The sequence below is a fragment of the Musa acuminata genome, chromosome BXJ1-8 (genome assembly GCF_036884655.1).
Source record: "Musa acuminata AAA Group cultivar baxijiao chromosome BXJ1-8, Cavendish_Baxijiao_AAA, whole genome shotgun sequence".
In the NCBI taxonomy this organism is placed as follows: Eukaryota; Viridiplantae; Streptophyta; class Magnoliopsida; order Zingiberales; family Musaceae; genus Musa; species Musa acuminata.
The window spans coordinates 28,537,942-28,560,645 of NC_088334.1; positions in this window are offsets into that span (position 1 = coordinate 28,537,942).

Below are 22,704 nucleotides of genomic sequence, written 5' to 3' on the forward strand. Positions count from 1 at the left end.
AACCCTAATTAATGTGCTAACTATGAATTTAAAGACATTTTCTAAGCTATTACAAAGTCCGTAAGTCAAGACTTCTTCCGGCGAGCTTCCGGCGAACTTCCGACGGTTTTTCGATAAACTCTCGGAAACCATTCTGCAGACTCCCGACAAGCTCCTAGACTTCATGATTTGATCTTAGCGAGTTCCAATGAGCTTCTTCGGCAAGCTCCGATCTTTCTCGGAGAGCTCCGCGAACTTCCAACGAACCTTCTGGCGAGCTTCCAAAAAACCCTTCGGCAAGCTCCCTACTCATTCTCGGCTAGTTCCGACAGCATTCCCGACGAACCTTCGGACTTCCGTCGAACTCTCGAACTCCCAACGAATCCTTCGCGCTTGACTCCGATACTTTATTTCACTTTATGTCTTCATCGTTATCGTAGTTAATCCTGCACACACAAGCCAAAACTCTACTCCGATCTAGACAATTATTACAAAGCGAATTGACATTCTGTTGCCCGGCACGTCATTGGTTGGCGCTTCGTCCGATTCTTCAACGCATCATCCTCACTTGCGGCTTGTTGCCCAATCGGCGGTTGACCTCCGCAACCACAATATCCTTGGCGCAATTCCGCTCTTGGCCCGATGCCCAACGTCCGAAGCCTTCTGCCATCCAATATCCTAACGTGATATCCTCTAGCGCAACGTCAATTCTTCCTACGTTAACTTGTCTAATCCTGATCGAGCAGACCTGCATCACTCAAAATGCAGTTTAAATTATAAACACATGTCAAGTGGTTTCATCATCAAAATACGAGATTCAATAATCTCCCCCTTGTTGATGATGACAACCACTTGATGACGGAGTTAACCTTAACTCCCGGAGTTTAAACAAACTCCCCCTATCAATATGGCTTATTGATAGAAACTCTTGGATTCAAGAATCCAAGCAACATGTTATCATAAACTTATGCATAACATGTCATGTCATCATACTTCTCCCCCTTTGTCATCAATAGAAAGGAGAAGATCCTACTCTTATGTGTTTAGAGATAAAAAGTTCCATACATTGCATGAAAAACATAGTATCAAATTTTATCATCATGCAATCTAGCAATTAAAGATGTATAAGTTTAGCATGTTTGCTTTTCTTGAGATAACAACTAATTGCTTCTCTTTAGACTACAAGCTAGCAATTTTCATGATATGCAAGTTGCAAGCTAGCAAATTTTTTGCTTCCTTTGCGATGTTTGAGCTAGCAATTTTGCTTCCGTAACAAGTTAGCATGTTTTGTATTTTGAGATAGACAAGATAGCACATTTGCTTCTTTTGAGATAGCAACTCTTTTGAGATAGTGATCTTAGTAAATTTTACATCATGCAAGGTAGCAATTTTTGTGATGTTCAAGATAGTAAGTTCTTTCTTCTCTTTTGAGAAGTGCTATTTTTCACTTCCTTTACAAAGTGCAAGCTAGCAAAGTGTTTGAAAAAGTGAGCAAGTTTTGCCGCATACAAGCTAGCAAAAATCTCGAAAGCAAATATAAGATAGCTTTCTTGTTGAAGTGTGTAAGCTATCGATTCTTGCTTCCTATTGTAATGTGCAGGTTGCAAGTCTTGCTTCTTGAGATAGGCAAGATTGTGATATTCAAGAAGACAACTTTTGCTTCTTGAAATAAGCAAGTTAGCAATCTTTGCTACTTAAGATAGGCAAGCTAGCAATCAAGTTTTTGCATCTTCTTGATTTGTGCAAGCTAATTATCTCCCCCTTTGTCATTGTCAAAAAGAAGGGAAGACCCTTTACATCAATTATGACAAAGGTAAGTATAAATCTTATTTGTGCATCATCATATTTTCAAATTAAAATATGCATATTTTTAAAAATCTTATATTCATTCATGCACGATATTGAATAAATCGATCAACATTATGAGGATATCATACATGATACTAAATTTTTAACTATTTATCAATATTTTGATCATGATACCAAACATTCATCGTTTAGAGTATTCATGATACAAAACATTAAATCAATATTTATAATACATCATTTTAGCAACAACTCATAGTATTTTAAATCATGATTTACATCATATGTAATACATCACATCATAATTAGAAAGCACAAGTATTGTATGCATTATTGCAAATCATAAACATTTCAAATCATCATGGTATTAATCTGTCAAATTGCATCATACCATGCATGATCATAACTTTTTCCCATTTTATCATTGTAAACAAGAAAGAATAAGGGAAGAACAAAATAGTGCATAATATTTCAATTATTTCAAGGCATACAAGCCATAAATCTAATGGCATCATGTCATGAAGGATAAGACCTCTTGAATTACAAAAGACATGATTTGTTTTATCAAATCACTTCTTTTTATAAATAACAAAAATTGTAGGTGTACAAAGAAGAGATTGTGATTAAAAAAAATCTCAAGTAGTAAATCCAAGAAATCAAGATCATAATTTGAATACAATCTCATTTAAATTCAAATCGTTAAATTCATCAAAATCTTAACATTACTTTCAAGAGATTCAAAATGGTATACATAGATTTATCATAATAAACATCAAGATCAATAGGATAGAGAAAAATAAATTTTCAAGGAAAAAATATTTTCCTCTTTTTAGTTGTTTCAATTCATATGATTTTATTTTACTTATACCAAATAAAAACATGTATCATGTTTAAAAATGAAAGTATAAGATTTATTACAATAAAGATTAATAAGGCACTTTCATTTTGGTAAAAATCAATAATCCATAAATCACAAGATTCATCAAGTATAATTTCAAAATTTATTAAGCATGATCATTATGCATTACTTCAAATCAAACATGATTTCATTTATTTTCAAAATATTTATCACGATAGAGCATATAAGCCAAAGAAACTATTAAACATAAAGCATATTCATTAATGATGGTTTCATTGAGAATAAAGTATTTTCAACCAAAATCATTTGTCATTTGTTGTAGTCATACATTTTTCTTTTTAGGTGAATCTATCTTTTCATGCTTAGTTTGCATACAAAGGTCGTGCATCATTTTCGAAAGCAACATTCATCATGGTATAAATCGATAATCCATAAATCGTAAAAGATCATTATAGAAATCATCAATAATCAATAAACTATAAATTACCCAAAACTCATCATCATCATGCATAGCTTCAAAAAATAAATTTATTAGGCATGATATCACATTTCATAAGGCATTTTTAATCAAGATCATTTTGTTTATTATAAACATACAATTTTCATGATTATTTTTAAAATTACTAGAATGATAAGCATGATTTCTAATTTTTTGTTTTCATGTAATTAATCCTAAATTAAATTAAAAATAACTCATGAAAAGTATTATGTAATTTCAAAATAATTCAAGAGAGTTGAGTTACTTACCTTGTAGTCGAAACTCGTCAAAGCCCAATTCGTCGTTTCACCTTTGGAAGTTCTTGATTCATCCTTGGGTGCCTTCCTTTTCTTTGGCCTCTTCCTCCGTTCAAGTTCATTGTTTATTTTAGATTTTTGTTTAATAAACTTATTAAGATTTAGTGTTCGAAGTTCAAGTTCATCATTGTCCTCATCACTTGAGTCATCGCTCAAGTGGTATTCATTTGTCCGGAGTTCCAAATCCTTCCTGTTCTTTGGAAGGTGGTTCAAGTGTTCATTGTGTTCATCATGTGCATTGCGCACCATTTCATATGTCATCAATGAGCCGATAAGTTCTTCAAGTGAAAAAATATTTAAATCTTTTGTTTCTTCTATTGCCGTTACTTTTGATTCCCAAGCTTTAGAAAGTGATCGTAAAACTTTACTAACAAGTTCAAAATTCGAGAAACATTTGCCAAGAGCTTGTAAACCATTGACGACATCCGTAAAACGGGTGTACATGTCAACAATGGTTTCGCTCGGCTTCATTCGAAAAAGCTCGAAATCATGTATTAAAATGTTAACTTTCGAGTCTTTGACTCTACTAGTTCCCTCGTGCGTGATTTCAAGTGTTCGCCAAATATCAAAAGCCGTTTCGCACGTTGAAATCCGATTGAACTCATTTTTGTCCAAAGCACAAAATAAGGCATTCATAGCCTTTGCGTTTAAAGAAAACATCTTATTCTCCAAATCACTCCAATGGTTCATTGGAAGAGAAGACATTTCAAATCCATTTTCGACTATGTGCCATAAATTCAAATCCAAAGAAAGTAAGAAAGCTCTCATTCGAGTTTTCCAATAAGTGTAGTCCATCCCATTGAAAAAGGGAGGACAAATGAGAGAGTGACCCTCTTGAAAGCCGTAAAAAGCCATTTCTATTTGGGTGTTAAACCAAGGTAGAAAAACGTGGCTCTGATACCAATTGTTAGGACCGGAGCGGCACTAAGAGGGGGGGGGGGGGGGGGGGGGTGAATTAGTGCAACGGTAAAGTATGATAAACTTTCGACGATTTAACACTTATGGAAACTTCGTACGATAAAAGCAATGTTTCATTTGAAACCGTTTCGATTGCGTTTTAACTTGAAGGCATATGTAAGAAGGAGACAAAGAAGTAGAGCATCAAAGTGAAGATGGTTTGCAGTAATATAAATGACAATAAGATAAATGCAAACCAGAGAAGACGGTAGTTTATAGTGGTTCGGTCAATCTGTTGGGAAATCATAGGGGGGCGGCATCATATGCGCAGCGGAAGAACAAGAAAACAAAAATCCCCGATTCCCAAAAGGATGTTCATCGTCGTGCGAAGATTGGTGCGCAAAATCCGCAAAACACAAAACTGCGTATAGAGATTGTGTTACCTAGGGAGATCGTATATCCCTATTTCCTTGCAAATCCTTAGGAGAGGGTGAAGGAGGTCAAGCGTCCTCCTCTCTAGCGGTGATCCACACAGCAGGGTTGCGACGACGCTCCTCAAAACTCCAGGCCTACTCTGAGGTGGAGAGGGAGAGGAGAATAGGAAGGGCAAGCAAAGACTTTAGCCTATGAGGCTGTGAATCCCTCCTATTTATAGAGATCCCGTGTCAAAACCCTAATGGGTCCTTTCCCTAGTGGGTATTGGATCTGCATCCAATAAGACAAGGGCTCCGTCGGATATCTCATATCCGAACCTCTACTCATCGCAATGCCTACCATATGTGTGTGACCCTCTAGGCCCAATATCGAGCTGGCCGTGAGTCATACCTGTCAGAACTCCTTCTAACTAAGTGAATTATTATCTCTGTAATAATTCACTCGACTCATCGACTACGGAAGTACTAGGCCACTACGCCGTAGTCCCCAGACGATACAGGGGAATCCAATCCATTGGACCTGTCTGTCCTCAGTTACCATGTACCTATAGTCCCTCATCCATCTAATATCCCAAAGACCGTATATCGAGCATGGTGCTGTCAGACCCATACGGTTTCTACTCGAGTCTCGCTCTAATCGGATTCTCCCGGAGAACTCTTTCTCTCTCAACCCGAATGACCCTGGCCAGGGATTTGTCTGAGCAAGAACACATGGGATATTCCTCTCATGATACCGAGAGTGGATGATCCTCTATCGACACTCAATAGCCCTCGTAAGGTCGACTACCACTCCCAATGACCAGCTGTACTAGATCTGGGAACAGCCAAACCTATAAGTCTGGTATCAAAGAGTGGAGCACTCATACAGGACATCCTTGGTGTCTCAAGTCTAAGAACCAGATACACCACTAGGACTACGGAATCGTTGTCTGACAATAAGGCATCATCAACCATCCAGCATTCCGTAAGCGGATCAATCAGTGAACTCATTCTCCAATGAGCACCTGTATTGTATCCCTAGTGTCCCTACACGAGCAGCTATGAGACCAGCTGCATCCATCATATGGACGGGTATACAGCACACCAGTCTATCCGGTTATCACGATGTCCCTCTCGAGTAACCTATGACCGGGATTATTTAGGAAATGTGTTTAAAGGTGAATCGATCTCATTATCGTGATCTCATCACGATCCGATTCCCATTGCACAAATCCAAGGACATCACAATATATATGCATTTATGCAATAGTTATAAAGTGATATATGCCAAAATATAATAAGCAAAAAGATTCTGTATCAAGTCACACGTGCCATCACTCACGTGATTGGCTTGCTGGGCACTTATGACTAGCAATCTCCCACTTGACCTAAAGCCAATCACCTATGTGTCTGATCCCCATCAGACCCCTGTGACGCTCAAAGACAATCTGAGACAATGGCTTTGTAAGTGGATCTGCAATGTTATCTTCGGATGGAACTCTTTCCACTGCTACATCTCCTCGGGTTACGATCTCTCTTATAAGCTGGAACCTCCTCAGAACACTTCTGATGAGACCCGGGTTCCCTTATTTGAGTAATCACCCTATAGTTGTCGTAATATAAGGAAGTCGACTTGTCGCTATCTGTATCGACTCCCAAATCTGTGATGAACTTCTTCAACCAGACTCCCTCCTTTGCTGCATCTGATGCAGCAATGTACTCCGCCTCTGTGGTCGAGTCAGCAGTGGTATCTTGCTTGGAACTCTTCCAGCACACTGCTCCTCCATTCAAGGTGTACACATACCCTGAATTCGACTTGCTATCATCGACATCAGACTGAAAACTTGAGTCAGTGTAGCCTTCAACCTTAAGGCTATTACCTCCATATACTAGTAAAAGATCCTTAGTCCTTCTCAAGTACTTAAGGATACACTTTACTGCTTTCCAGTGCTCCAAGCCTGGATCCGCCTGATACCTGCTCGTGACACTCAGAGCATGCGCTATATCAGGCCTAGTACATAGCATGGCATACATGATAGACCCTATTGCTGAGGCATAAGGTATCATATCCATGTTCGCCATTTCTTCTAGAGTCTTTGGGGACATACTCGTAGAAAGCGATATCCCATGTCTCATCGGTATGAGACCTCTTTTGGAATTTTCCATGCCAAACCTTTTGACAATAGTTTCTATGTACCTGGACTGGGACAAGCCAAGCATCCTTTTGGATCTATCTCTATAGATTCTAATCCCCAAGATATAAGATGCTTCTCCTAAGTCCTTCATGGAGAAGTGTCTAGATAACCAAGCCTTTATTGTGGATAGCATTCCTATGTCATTCCCAATGATGAGGATGTCATCCACATATAACACCAAAAAGCTAATAGCGCTCCCACTTACCTTTCTGTATACACAAGGCTCATCTTCGTTCTTAACGAAGTCATAAGATCTGATTGCCTCATCAAATCTTATGTTCCAACTTCGGGAAGCTTGCTTTAGTCCATAAATGGATCTAAGCAACCTACACACCTTATCTGGGCAGTTCTTGGACACGAATCCCTCAGGTTGCATCATATACACCTCCTCCTCCAGGTTCCCGTTGAGGAATGCGGTTTTCACATCCATCTGCCAGATCTCATAATCATAGTGTGCTGCAATAGCCAATAGAATTCTGATGGATTTTAGCATTGCTACGGGTGAGAAAGTTTCGTCGTAGTCAACACCTTGCCTTTGACGATACCCCTTAGCCACTAGCCTTGCTTTATAGGTCTCTACCTTTCCATCTACTCCGATCTTTTTCTTAAAGATCCACTTGCAACCGATGGGTACAATACCTTCGGGTGCATCAACTAGGTTCCAAACCTTATTGGAGTACATAGAATCCATCTCAGAATTCATGGCTTCTTTCCACTTCCCGGAGTCTATACTCATAATAGCCTCCTCGTAGGTCTGAGGATCAATATCCTCTACATCCTCTGCTCTAATATGTCCCACATATCTCTCAGGAGGATGGGATACTCTATCAGACCTGCGTAAAGTTGAAACTTGTGTATTAGATACCTGAACAGACTCGGGCTGTAGAGTGGTGCTTGAGCTTGGTTCCCTAACTTCGCTCAACTCTATCATTCTCCCACTGTCTCCGCCAAGAATGTGTTCCTTCTCAAGGAACACTGCTCTCTTAGCTACAAAGACCTTTTGGTCCTCGAGATGATAGAAATAATACCCACAAGTTTCCTTGGGGTATCCCACAAATTTACATCGCCCTGTCCTTGATTCTAACTTATCGGGGTTGTGTCTTTTAACATGGGCAGAGCAGCCCCAAATCTTAACTACTTTAAGATCAGGCTTCTTCCCTTTCCATATCTCATATGGTGTAGACACCACCGACTTAGTTGGAACTCTGTTCAGAAGGTAAGCTGCGGTTTCTAGGGCATATCCCCAGAATGAGATGGGTAGGTCAGCGAAACTCATCATGGACCGTACCATATCTAATAATGTACGATTTCTCCTTTCAGAGACACCATTGAGCTGAGGTGTATAAGGAGGTGTCCATTGGGATAATATCCCATGGTCCTTGAGGAAGTGAGTAAACTCTGTACTTAAGTACTCACCTCCTCGATCTGATCGAAGAGTTTTGATACTCTTTCCAGTCTGGTTCTCCACCTCATTCTTATACTCTCTGAATTTCTCAAAGGCCTCGGACTTGTACTTCATTAAGTACACATATCCATACCTTGAGAAATCATCAGTAAATGTAATGAAGTAGGAGTAACCTCCAATGGCATGAGTTGACATGGGTCCACATACATCACTATGTATGAGTTCCAACAACTCAGTGGCTCTCTCTCCAGTTCCACTAAATGGAGAGTTGGTCAGTTTTCCACGAATGCAAGGCTCACAAGTTGCATATGACACATAGTCGAATGGATCTAGATATCCATCATTTAGCAACTTTTGAATCCTTCTTTCATGGATGTGACCTAGCCTTCAATGCCACAGGTATGCACTGTTCAACTCATCTTGTTTCCTTTTGGACATATTTATATTCATGATATGTGGAGTGGTGTCTAACATAAATAAACCATTATGCAATGTTCCTTTCGTGATGATCTTATCATCTAATAATATCGAACAACCATTGTTCTCAAAAACAAATTTATATCCACTAACTGTTAAACATGAAATGGAGATAATGTTTTTGATAATAGAAGGAACAAAATAACATGCATCTAATGCAATAAAAGCTCCACTAGGCAGATGTAGGGCGACCTCGCCAACAGCTAATACAGCAACTTTTGCTCCATTACCCATCTTGAGGTCCATCTCGCCTCTCTCTAGTCTCCTAGGCCTTGCCAGAACCTGCAACGAATTACATATATGATAAGCACTACCGGTATCTAATACCCATGTGTTATCATAAGAGTCTGACAAATGGAGACTGATCATGAATGTACCTGAAGCTTCATCAAGCTTTTGTTTCGCCCTTTCTGCAAGGTACTCTTTGCAGTTTCTCTTCCAGTGCCCATCTTTACCACAGTGGAAGCACTGGCCTTTGTCCTTTGTTGGGTCTTTCTTAGCAACCTTTGCTTTACCTTGTTTGCCCTTGCCCTTTCCCTTCTTAAGGGACCTTTCTGCTTTCCTTTTCTTTCTGGTCTCACCAGTGTAGAGAACTGGCTTCTCTTTCTTAATAGTACTCTCTGCCTCCCTCAACATATTGAGGAGCTCTGGGAGAGTCACCTCAAGCTTGTTCATATTAAAGTTCATTATGAACTGTGAAAAGGAATCTGGTAGGGACTGAAGCACAATGTCCACACACAAGTTATCCTCTAGGACCATTCCTAGACCTGTGAGTTTCTCTATCCACTCAATCATCTTTAGGACATGGTTCTGAACCGGTGTCCCCTCAGTCATCCTAGCGCGGAAAAGGCTCTTGGATATCTCATATCGTTGAGTCCTTCCCTGTTCCTCAAACAATTTACGGACATGTAGGAGAATGGATCTGGCATCCATCTTTTCATGTTGTCTCTGTAACTCTGGAGTCATAGAGCCCAACATATAGCACTGAGCAAGAGTGGAGTCATCAATGTACTTCACGTAGCGAGCGATCTCATCCTCGCTTGCCCCTTCTTCGGGCGTAGGCATCACTGTATCAAGGACGTACACGATTTTCTCCGCTGTGAGAACAATTCTCAAGTTACGGAGCCAATCCGTATAATTTGGACCAGTGAGGCGGTTGACATCAAGTATGCCACGTAAGGGATTTGAAAGCGACATTTTCTGAAAATAAAGATGTAGCAAAAATGAATAACATGCAGATTTTGCAAGAAATAAACTATCAAGATATGGACTTCTATCTTAATATGCTCCCACTATTTTACTAACGAGTCACGCGACACCCTCAGCACGTGAAACGGAAGTCTCCGGCAGACTTCTAGTGGGGATCAGGATCCAATCAGCGTCTTAGTGTAACCTCGAGGGACTCGACCAATCACACTAAGCCTAAAAGGTAGACAACTCTTGCCGATCACAACTCCTTGTGATTCCCGTCCTGTTCGGCCTCCGAATCACCATGGCCTCGAGGGACTCGACCAACCATGATGCTCGGTTAAGTCAACACCTTCGTTACAAGATGAGTCTGATTTGATGATATACCCTCGAGGGACTCGACCAAGCATATCATGCCCTCAGGTCACCGGTGACATCTCTATGTCGTAAGCAAGATAGCGAATCGCGATATAGGTGAGTCTCGAGGGACTCGACCAACTCAACCTACACCGGGATTCGGTTCCTACTCATAACGATGGAAGGCCACGTGGGTCAATCTAATTGCCTCACGTTTACCGACTTAATATTATCGAGAGATGTTTCTATGATTTGGTCTCCTAATATGACATGTCACACATATACATATTTAATATATATCTACATCGCATGCAAATATATATACATATCTAGTATGTGTATAAGCAATCACACCAGATGATCATGGACCACAACCTAATATGATTAGGCCCGAGCCAGTAGGCCTAATCACTCACATCAAGATCTATGTGTGCAATGGTGCATCTCCATGCCTTGTGATCGTCCATCTCGTCCTCGTTGGTTCCGTCGACATCTTGATGCATCTTCATGCATCACGATCGTCCGTCTCGTGGGTCCCGCTATCGCATCCACGCTCCCGCTGCGCCTCCTCATGTGATTACAACTTAATCATAGGCACGCAGGCCCGACAATAAACGAGAAATATAATGGAGATTCGCAGACCTCAATAATAATAATCACAAGTACACACATCACACGGTCTATGATCATCCGTCCACACATCATACATCACATGTATAAATAATCATCATCATGTAGGACTACTAGATAATAATAAAAATAATAATCAACTAAACCTTTTAATTAATTAATATTTTCTGAAATCAGGGACATGTAGGGAATTTCTCAATTCCTAAGGGTATTTTCGTAATTTGGACAAAAGATAGAAACTGGAATTTCTCAAATTCACAGGGGCAAAACTGTCTTTTGCGCAGAAAACCCTAATACCCTTTCCCCTTTTCGCTGCTGCCGCCGCCGCCACCCTGCCGGCGGCGGCCTGTGCGGCGGGGCGAGGGCACTGCCCTCGCCTGCAGGCGGCACGCCCGCTGGCGGCGATGCCGCTGCGGGTGGGCGCCCCTTCGGGCGCCGCTGCCTCCGCAGGCGGTGCTGTCCCGCCGGGCGGCCGCCCCTGTGGGGGGGTTTCGCCCGCGGGAGCAGCGGCGGCAGGCGTCGCGCGTCGCTGCCCTGCGGCGGCAGGCGTCGCGCGTCGCTGCCCTGCGGCGGCAGGCGTCGCGCGTCGCTGCCCTGCGGCGGCAGGCGCCGCTTCCTTTCGGCGGTAGGCGCCGCTGCCCTGCGGCGCCTCTGCCCGTGGGTTGCCAGCCCCGCCGGCAGCAAGCCTGCTGCAAGCAGGCCGCCGGCCGGCTGCTGCAGGCACAGCGCTTGCGCATGCGCCGGCGCTGTGCTGCCTGGCTGCGGCTGCGGCTGCCGCTGCAGGTGGCTGCAGGCATGCAGATCGAGGGCAGCAACTGTTGCTGCCCTTCCTTGCTTTTGCTTCAACGATTTTGACGTCAATATTCTTCCTAAACACAACACACGCAGTTCAAAAACCAATCATTCGCACGAACAACCTGGCTCTGATACCACTGTTCGGAAATCATAGGGGGGCGGCATCATATGCGCAGCGGAAGAACAAGAAAACAAAAATCCCCGATTCCCAAAAGGATGTTCATCGTCGTGCGAAGATTGGTGCGCAAAATCCGCAAAACACAAAACTGCGTATAGAGATTGTGTTACCTAGGGAGATCGTATATCCCTGTTTCCTTGCAGATCCTTAGGAGAGGGTGAAGGAGGTCAAGCGTCCTCCTCTCTAGCGGTGATCCACACAGCAGGGTTGCGACGACGCTCCTCAAAACTCCAGGCCTACTCTGAGGTGGAGAGGGAGAGGAGAATAGGAAGGGCAAGCAAAGACTCTAGCCTATGAGGCTGTGAATCCCTCCTATTTATAGAGATCCCGTGTCAAAACCCTAATGGGTCCTTTCCCTAGTGGGTATTGGATCTGCATCCAATAAGACAAGGGCTCCGTCGGATATCTCATATCCGAACCTCTACTCATCGCAATGCCTACCATATGTGTGTGACCCTCTAGGCCCAATATCGAGCTGGCCGTGAGTCATACCTGTCAGAACTCCTTCTAACTAAGTGAATTATTATCTCTGTAATAATTCACTCGACTCATCGACTACGGAAGTACTAGGCCACTACGCCGTAGTCCCCAGACGATACAGGGGAATCCAATCCATTGGACCTGTCTGTCCTCAGTTACCATGTACCTATAGTCCCTCATCCATCTAATATCCCAGAGACCGTATATCGAGCATGGTGCTGTCAGACCCATACGGTTTCTACTCGAGTCTCGCTCTAATCGGATTCTCCCGGAGAACTCTTTCTCTCTCAACCCGAATGACCCTGGCCAGGGATTTGTCTGAGCAAGAACACATGGGATATTCCTCTCATGATACCGAGAGTGGATGATCCTCTATCGACACTCAATAGCCCTCGTAAGGTCGACTACCACTCCCAATGACCAGCTGTACTAGATCTGGGAACAGCCAAACCTATAAGTCTGGTATCAAAGAGTGGAGCACTCATACAGGACATCCTTGGTGTCTCAAGTCTAAGAACCAGATACACCACTAGGACTACGGAATCGTTGTCTGACAATAAGGCATCATCAACCATCCAGCATTCCGTAAGCGGATCAATCAGTGAACTCATTCTCCAATGAGCACCTGTATTGTATCCCTAGTGTCCCTACACGAGCAGCTATGAGACCAGCTGCATCCATCATATGGACGGGTATACAGCACACCAGTCTATCCGGTTATCACGATGTCCCTCTCGAGTAACCTATGACCGGGATTATTTAGGAAATGTGTTTAAAGGTGAATCGATCTCATTATCGTGATCTCATCACGATCTGATTCCCATTGCACAAATCCAAGGACATCACAATATATATGCATTTATGCAATAGTTATAAAGTGATATATGCCAAAATATAATAAGCAAAAAGATTCTGTATCAAGTCACACGTGCCATCACTCACGTGATTGGCTTGCTGGGCACTTATGACTAGCACAATCGTGACCTACATCCACTCCTCCGATTCCTCTTCCGTCGAGGCCACCGGCATCCACTAATGATCTTCCTTTACTAGGCAAAGATCAACCTCCTTCATATACCCCTCTTACAACCTCTTACAAGTGGTTCACCCTTTTATAAAGATTTCAATGAAAAGAAAGGAGGTGAACACTCAAGCTATTGAAAACAAGACTTTTCCTAAAGCTTTTCTCAACTTTTAGCTTCTCAAAAGGTTGTATTTTCTGCTGAGAAATGAGGGGTATTTATAGGCCTCAAGATGATTCAAATTTGAGCTCCAAATTTTGAATTCTCTTGGGTTTCCGAGGCCGACGGTGCCACCGCTTATCAGTGGCGGTGCCACCGCTTGTCAGTGTCTGACACTGACAGTGGACTGGCGGTGCCACCGCCTAAGCCAATTCAGCTCACTGGTTAGGCTCCAAACTTGGCCCAAACCAGTCCGAACTCGGGCCCAATTGGCCCCTACTTGGGTTATAGGATTAACACCTAATCCTAACCCTAATTAATGTGCTAACTACGAATTTAAAGACATTTTCTAAGCTATTATAAAGTCCATAAGTCAAGACTTCTTCCGGCGAGCTTCCGGCGAACTTCCGACGGTTTTCCGATAAACTCTCGGAAACCATTCTGCGGACTCCCGGCAAGCTCCTAGACTTCACGATTTGATCTTGGCGAGTTCCAATGAGCTTCTTCGGCAAGCTCCGATCTTTCTCGGAGAGCTCCGCGAACTTCCAACGAACCTTCCGGCGAGCTTTCTAAAAACCCTTCGGCAAGCTCCCTACTCATTCTCGGCTAGTTCCGGCAGCATTCCTGACGAACCTTCGGACTTCCGTCGAACTCTCAAACTCCCAACGAATCCTTCCTGCTTGACTCCGATACTTTATTTCACTTTATGTCTTCATCGTTATCGTAGTTAATCCTGCACACACAAGCCAAAACTCTACTCCGATCTAGACAATTATTACAAAGCGAATTGACATTCTGTTGCCCGGCACGTCATTGGTTGGCGCTTCGTCCGATTCTTCAGCGCATCATCCTCTCTTGCGGCTTGTTGCCCAATCGGCGATTGACCTCCGCAACCCCGATATCCTTGGCGCGATTCCGCTCTTGGCCCGATGCCCAACGTCCGAAGCCTTCTGCCATCCAATAACCTAACGTGATCTCCTCTAGCGCAACGTCAATTCTTCATACGTTAACTTGTCTAATCCTGATCGAGCAGACCTGCATCAATCAAAATGCAGTTTAAATTATAAACACATGTGTGGTTTCATCATCAAAATACGAGATTCAACATAAAGGTCCTCTATCAACTCAACCATAATGGATCCTCCCCTATTGGGTATTGGATCTTCATCCAACTACCCAAGCCTCTTAGATTAGTGGATCTCTATCCAATAATCTCTTATGAGCTCTTATTGGATCTCATCCATAGGATCCAATAATTCAAGGGCTTATTGGATATCCAATAAGATAGGGGCTTCGGCGGATATCTCATATCCGAACCTCTACTCATCGTAATGCCTACCATATGTATGTAACCCTCTAGGCCCAATATCGAGCTGGCTGTAAGTCATACATGTCAGAACTCCTTTTGGCTCAGTGAAATATTTTGGCTCAGTGAATTATTATCTCCATAATAATTCACTCGACTCATCGACTGTGAATGTACTAAGCCACTACGCCGTAGTCCCCAAATGATACAGGAGAATCCAATCCATTAGATCTATTTGTCCTCAGTTAATGTGTACCTTTAGTCCCTCATCCATCTAATATTCTAGAGACCATATACTGAGCATGGTGTTATCAGACCCATACGGTTTCTACTCGAGTCTCGCTTTAATCGAATTCTCCCGAAGAACTCTTTCTCTCTCAATCCGAATGACCTTGGCTTGGGATTTATCTAAGAACACATGGAATATTTCTCATGACACCGAGAGTAGGTGATCCTCTATCGACACTCAATAGCCCTCGTAAGATTGACTACTACTCTCGATGTCCGATTGTGCTAGATCTGGGATATCCAAACCTATAAGTCTGGTATCAAAGAATGGAGCACTCATACAGGACATCCTTACTGTCTCAAGTCTAAAGACTAGATATACCACTGGGACTACAAAATCGTTGTCTTACAATAAGGCATCATCAACCATTCAGCATTTCGTAAGCGAATTAATTAGTGAACTCATTCCCCAATGATCACCTGTATTGTATCTCTAGTATCCCCACACGAGTAGTTATGAGACCAACTGCATCCATCATATGGACAAGTATACAACACACCAGTTTGTCCAGTTATCCCGATGTCCTTCTCGAGTAACCTATGACCGGGATTATTTAGGATCTGTGTTTAAAGGTAAATCGACCTCATTATCGTGATCTCATCACGATTCGATTCCCATTACACAGATCCAAGAACATCACTATATATATATATATATATATATATATATATATATATATATATATATATATATATATATATATATATATATAAAATGTAACAAGTAATATAAAATGATAAATATTAAAATATAATAAGCAAAAAGATTACGTGTCAAGTCACATGTGCCATCACTCACGTGATTAGCTTGCAAGGCACTTATGATTTATAGTAGGAGTAACCACCTATGGCTTGAGTTGACATGGGACCACATACATTGCTATGTATGAGTTCTAGTAACTCGGTGACTCTCTCTCTCTAGTTATACTAAATGGAGAGTTGGTTACTTTTCCACGAAGACAAGGCTTGCAAGTTACATATGATTCATAGTCGGATGGATCTAGGTATCCATTCTTCAACAATTTTTTAATCCTTCCCTTATGGATATGATCTAGCCCACAATGCGATAGGTATGCACTGTTCACTGCATCTCGCTTCCTATTAGATATACTTATATTCATGATATATGGAGTAGTATTTAGCATAAACAAACTATTATGCAATGTCATGATCTTATCATCCTTAATAATTGAATAATTATTGTTCTAAAAATCTACTTTATAATATTTTAATGTCAAACATGAAATAGAAATAATATTTTTGATGATAGAGAAAACAAAATAACATGCATCTAATGCAATAGTAGCTCCACTAGGTAGATGTAAAGTGACCTCGCTGATAGCAACAGTAGTAACTATTGCTCCATTGCCTATCCTAAGATCCATATCGCCTCTCGCTAATCTCTTAGGCCTTGTTGGAATTTACAATGAATTATAGATATGATAAGCACTACTGGTATCTAATACTCATGCATTATCATAAAATTTTGACAATCGGAGATTGATCATAAATGTACATGAAGCTTCTCCAAACTTCTATTTCGCCTTTTTTGTAAGGTACTTCTTGCAGTTCCTCTTTCAATGCTCATTTTTGCTGGAAGCACTAACCTTTGTCTTTCATTGGGTTAATCTTGGCAACCTTTGCCTTATCTCGTTTGCCCTTGCCCTTTCTAAGGGACTTCGCAGCCTTCCTTTTTCTTTTGGTCTCATCAACATAGAGAACGAGTTTCTCTTTCTTGATGATGCTCTTTGCCTCCCTCAACATATTGAGGAGCTCAAAGAGAGTCACCTCAAGTTTGTTCATATTAAAATTCATAATGAACTGGGAAAAGGAATCTAGTAGGCACTGAAGTATAAGATTAACGCACGAGTTATCATCGAGGACTATTCCTAGACCTGTGAGTTTCTCAATCCACTCTATCATCTTTAGGACATGATTCTGAACTAATGCCCCTCAGTCATCCTAGCGTGGAAGAGACTCTTAGATATCTCATATCGTTGAATTCTTCCCTGCTCAAACAATTTGTGAAGATGCAGGAGTATGAATCTAACATTCATATTTTCATGTTGTCTTTGTAACTCAAGAATCATAGAGGCCAACATGTAACACTGAACGAGAGTGAAATCATTTATATACTTCTATATTGGGTAAACTCTTCTTGAGATGCTCTTGCCTCAAGTTGTGGTATGACCATATCCAGGACATATGCGATTTTTTCTGTAATGAGAACTATTCTCAAGTTACGGAGCCAATCCATAGAGTTTGGATAAGTGAGATAATTGACATCAAGCATGCCATATAGAGGGTCTGAAGGCGACATATTTTTGACAAATAGGAGATATGGCATAAATAAATAACATATAGATTTTATAAAAAATAAACAACCAAGATATGGACTTTTATCTTAATATGCTCATACTATTTTTCAAGCGAGTCACGTGACACCCTCAACACATAAAACGAAAGTCTTCGACAGACTTCTAGTGAGGATCGAAATCTAATTGACATCTTAGTATAACCTTGAGGGACTTGACCAATCACACTAAGCCTAAAAGGTAGATAACTTTTACCAATCACAACTCCTTATTATTCCCATCCTTTTGGCCTCCGAACCATTATGGTCTCGAGGGACTTGACTAACCATGATGTTTAGTTAAGCCCTCACCATCGTTATAAGATGAGTCTGATTTGATGATATGCCCTTGAGGGACTCGACCAAGTATACTATGTCCTCAAGTCATCGGTGATATCTCTATGTCATAGGCAAGAACTCGAATCATAATATAGGCGAGCCTTGAGAGACTCGACCAACTCAACCTATGTTGAGATTCGATTTCTTCCTATAACAATAGAAAGCCATGTAGGTCAATCTAATTGCCTCATGCTTACTGACTTAATATTATCACAGGAGGGGATTTTGATTCGGTGTCCTAATATAATGTGTCACACATATACCTATTTAAGATATATTTATATCGCATGCAAATATATATACTTATATAGTAAGTGTATAACAATCACATGCATATGTACACTAGATGATCATAGACCACAACCTAATATAATTAGGCCCGAGCTTGTAGGCCTAATCACTTACATCAGGATCTATATGTATATCGACGTATCTTCATGCCCGGTGATCATCCATCTCATCATCGTTAGATCTGTCGGTACCTTAACGCATCTCCATGCGTCGTGATCATCCGAATTGACCTTAAGGGTCCTGTTGCCACCTCCAAGCTTTCGTCGCACCTCTTCGTATAATTATAATATAATTACAGGCATGCAAGTCGATAATGAATGAAAATTGGAGGCTCACAGGCCCCAATAATAATAATCACATACACATATTACACGGTCCATGATCATCCTCCCACATCATACATCACATGTATATATCATTATATAGGATTACTATATAAATAATAATAATTAATTATACTTTTTAATTAACTAATATTTTATGAAATTCAAGATATGTAGAGAATTTTCTAAATTATGAAGGATATTTTTATAATTTAGACAGAAAGAATATATCTCAAAATTTTTGAAATTCAAAGGGACAAAATTATCTGTTTGCACAAAAAACCTTACTGCCCTTCTGCGACGGTTGCAAATTCTTACGATTGTCACCTCCTTGTTGTCAGCATTAGTGCGGTGCCTGTAACTCCTTGTGGCTGCCGCTTGGCAAGCGGTAGTGCGGTGGCTGCAAGTTGTTGCAGTTGCCACCTCACCACTAGCAGGTGCTAGTGCGGCGTCGCCTTGTATGCAGGCGGCTTCCGCGCGCAAGGTAGCTAGCTCGCAAGCGGGCACCGCCCTGCTTGCAGTCGGCTAGCCCGCGAGCACCGCTCTTGTGGACTAGCGATCACTAGCCAGCATCACCTTGCCTGCAGGTGGCTTGCACTTATGCAGGTAGGCACTCCCTCGCCGAGCAAGTGGCTCCTCTGCAACTCTTGTGCACACTCCACCTTCTGTCGATCCATTGGGCAACAATAGCTATCACCCATGTTTCCTTCATTTACATCTAACAAATTTGATGTTGAAAGACTACTCTAATGACAACAAGATAGGGCATCTTTCGAATCTACCAACTACATTAAACGTAGCTAGAACACGTAAAATAATTCTACATGATTAAACATAACACATGTAGTTTATAAGCCAATGATCGCATGACAAACTTGACTCTGATACTACTATTGGAAAATCATGGATAGGCGTCTCATGTGTAGCAAAAAAAAAAAAAAAACAGAACTAGATTTCCTAAAGTCAAGTACTTAGTCGTTGTGTGACGATTAATGCGTGAGAAAATCATAAAATTAAAAACCACACAAATCATGTTAGAAGTATTACCTAGGGAGATCGTATATCTCTGAAATTTCTAGATCCAATAGAGAGGATGAAGGAGAACTCGTGTACCCGCAGGATCTCCCTCTCGATGCATACCACAAGGCTACTAGAGCTAAGAAGGAGGAGTGGAGGCTGAGGAGAATAGGAAGGGTGACCATCAGAAGTTTTAGTCTATAAACCATGAGGTTCCTCCTATTTATAGAGGTGCAAGCAGCTTAACCCTGATCCTATCCTCATTGGATATTGGATCTCTATCCAATTATCTAATTAGATCTTATCCACAAAATCCAAACTAGGGGCTCCGTAGATATCTCATATCCACACCTCTACTTGTTGTAACATCCACCATATATGTGTGACCCTCTAGGTCCGATATCGAGCTAGTCATGAGTCGATCCTATCAGAACTCCTTTTGACTCAGAACTCATTCTGATATAGTAAATTATTATCTCTATAATAATTCACTTGACTCAACAACTATGGATGTACTATGCCACTATGTCATTATCCCCAAATGGTATAGGGGATCTAATCCATTAGACCTATCTGTCCTTAGTTACCATGTATATATAGTTTCTCATTCATCTAATATCTCAGAGACAATGTATTAAGCATGGTAACATTAGGCCCATATAGAATCCTATACGAGTCTCACTCTAATCATATTCTCTTGGAGAACTCATTCTCTCTCAATCCGAATGACCTTGTCTAGGGATTTTGTTTGAGCGAGCACACATGGGATATTCTTCTCGTGATACCGAGAGTGGATGATCCTCTGTTGACACTCAATTGCCTTCGTAAGGTTGGCTGTCATTCCCAAGAATCGATTGTACCAGATTTGAAACTTCCAAACCTGTAACTCCAACGTCAAAGAATGTAATACTCATACAAGGCATCTTTGATGTCTTAAGTCTAAGGATTAGACACGAGTGACTATGAGACCAGTCGCCTCCATCATATGGACAAGTATATAGCGCATCGGTCTATTCAGTTATCTCGATATCCTTCTCGAGTAACCTATGACCGAGATAATTTAGGGTCTATATTTAAATGTGAATCGATCTCATTATCATGATCTCATCACGATCCGATTCCTATTGCACAGATCCAAGAGCATCGCAATATACATCCAAATAATATATGATAAAATGCTAGTGATAATAAACAAAGAGATCACCGCAGCAAATCTTAGGTGCCATCACTCATGTGATTGGCTTGTAAGACATATATAACTAACATAAATATCAAAATCGAAGAATTTTTTATAAAGTTGCTATGATAAAATATATTTTTTTAATTTTTTAAAGATTTTAGGATGAAAATATTAAAATTAAAATTTTTTAGAAAGATGTTGAGCGTAACTTAGTTAAAAAAATAAATGTAACTTATTAGTTAATTTCCTCAAAATATATCTAAAATTTTAAAGAACTACTAAAATATGTTTGTAAGTTGATTAATATTATTTTTTAGTTTTTGAGAATTGTAGGATGATAAAACATTAAAATTATGAAACTTTTCTAAAGATGATGTGATTGAGTGTAACTTAGTTAAAAAAAATACTATAACTTGTTAATTTCTATGAAACATATCTAAATTTTTATAAAATTGCTACAAAATTTGGGTATGATAATTAGTAGGATTTTTTTTTATATTTTTTGATAATTTTAGGATGATTAATCATCGAAATTAGAGATTTTGTTGGATAAGGTTTGTGATCGAATATAACCTAGTCCAAAAACTTAGTGTGACTTAGTGAATTTTTATGAAACCTATCTAAACTTCTATTCAACTATCATGGATAATTAGTAAATTTTTTTTATTAATTTTAGGATGATTACTTATCGAAATATGATAGAATTTAGATATATAGTATGATCAAGTGTAACTTAAAAAACGAATGTTACCTGGTGAATTTTTATGAAATATATCTAAACTTCTGTAAAACTACAGGTCATGTGGTAAGATAATTATAATTTTTTATTTTATGAATTTAGGATAATTAATTATCAAAATTAAAGCTTTTTTTGGATAGGTAATGTAATCGAGTGTACGTTTAAAATTGAGTGTGAGTTGGTGAAATTCCACGAAACATATCCAAACTTCCTCAAAACTATAAGGATATGTTGATAAACTGGGGATTTTTTAAAATGATGCTATGATTTATTATAACTTAGTTGAAAAATGAGTATAACTCAGTGAATTTCTATGAAACCTATCTAAACTTTCACAGAACTACTAGGACCTTTTTTTTTTTAATTTTAAGATGATTAATGAAATTTGATACATTGTGGTAGGATCCTATCTAATGGTCCCGCAAATAAAATAGGATCCTAACTCAACTAAAATTCACTTTTATAACTTCAACTAAAACATAACTATAATAAAGATTGTAAGATTGATTATGTTATAGTAACTTTATATTAAAAATTATTATATTTCATAGTGTTGTGGCACATTTGTCGAAAACTTTTATAGATATATTATATATAAAAAATCACCTATATAGCCAATAAAGATAACAAAAAAAAGACCAGATTTAGGCTATACAAAAAGATCCAAGATACAATATTTCTTTACAATTGACAATATTAAGTTATACAATTGTTGAATATTTGCATGAGCATCAATTATGATCCAATTGCATTGTATATCTTACACAAAATTTACCACTCAATTCTTATAAAAAAAATAAGCTTTAGGTGTTCTCGATATATTATATATCGTATATGGATTTTACCAGTTATACATTTCATATCTTGATAGACTTCAAAATTTTTAGGCGTTCTTCTCTATAAAACAATTCAATTTTTATCCAAAAAATAAACTAAGACTAATGCTTTAACTTCTAATAAATAAAAAAATAATGCATCAATTTAGTTAAAAGAACCCAAAAAATACCTGAAACTTCATTAAATCATTTGGCAATATAGTGAAGGATTCATTAATACAACCGATGCTTCAATGACACTAAGATTTCAATGATGCAATGGTGACATCTTCCTCCAATAGTTTGACCATGCCCATAAACACTTGGACAATATAGCAGCAAAGCCTTCCATGAATTCTTTGTGAATAAAGTGGTTAATGAGATGACGATGTAGCCCTGCAAATCATGAATACAGTGA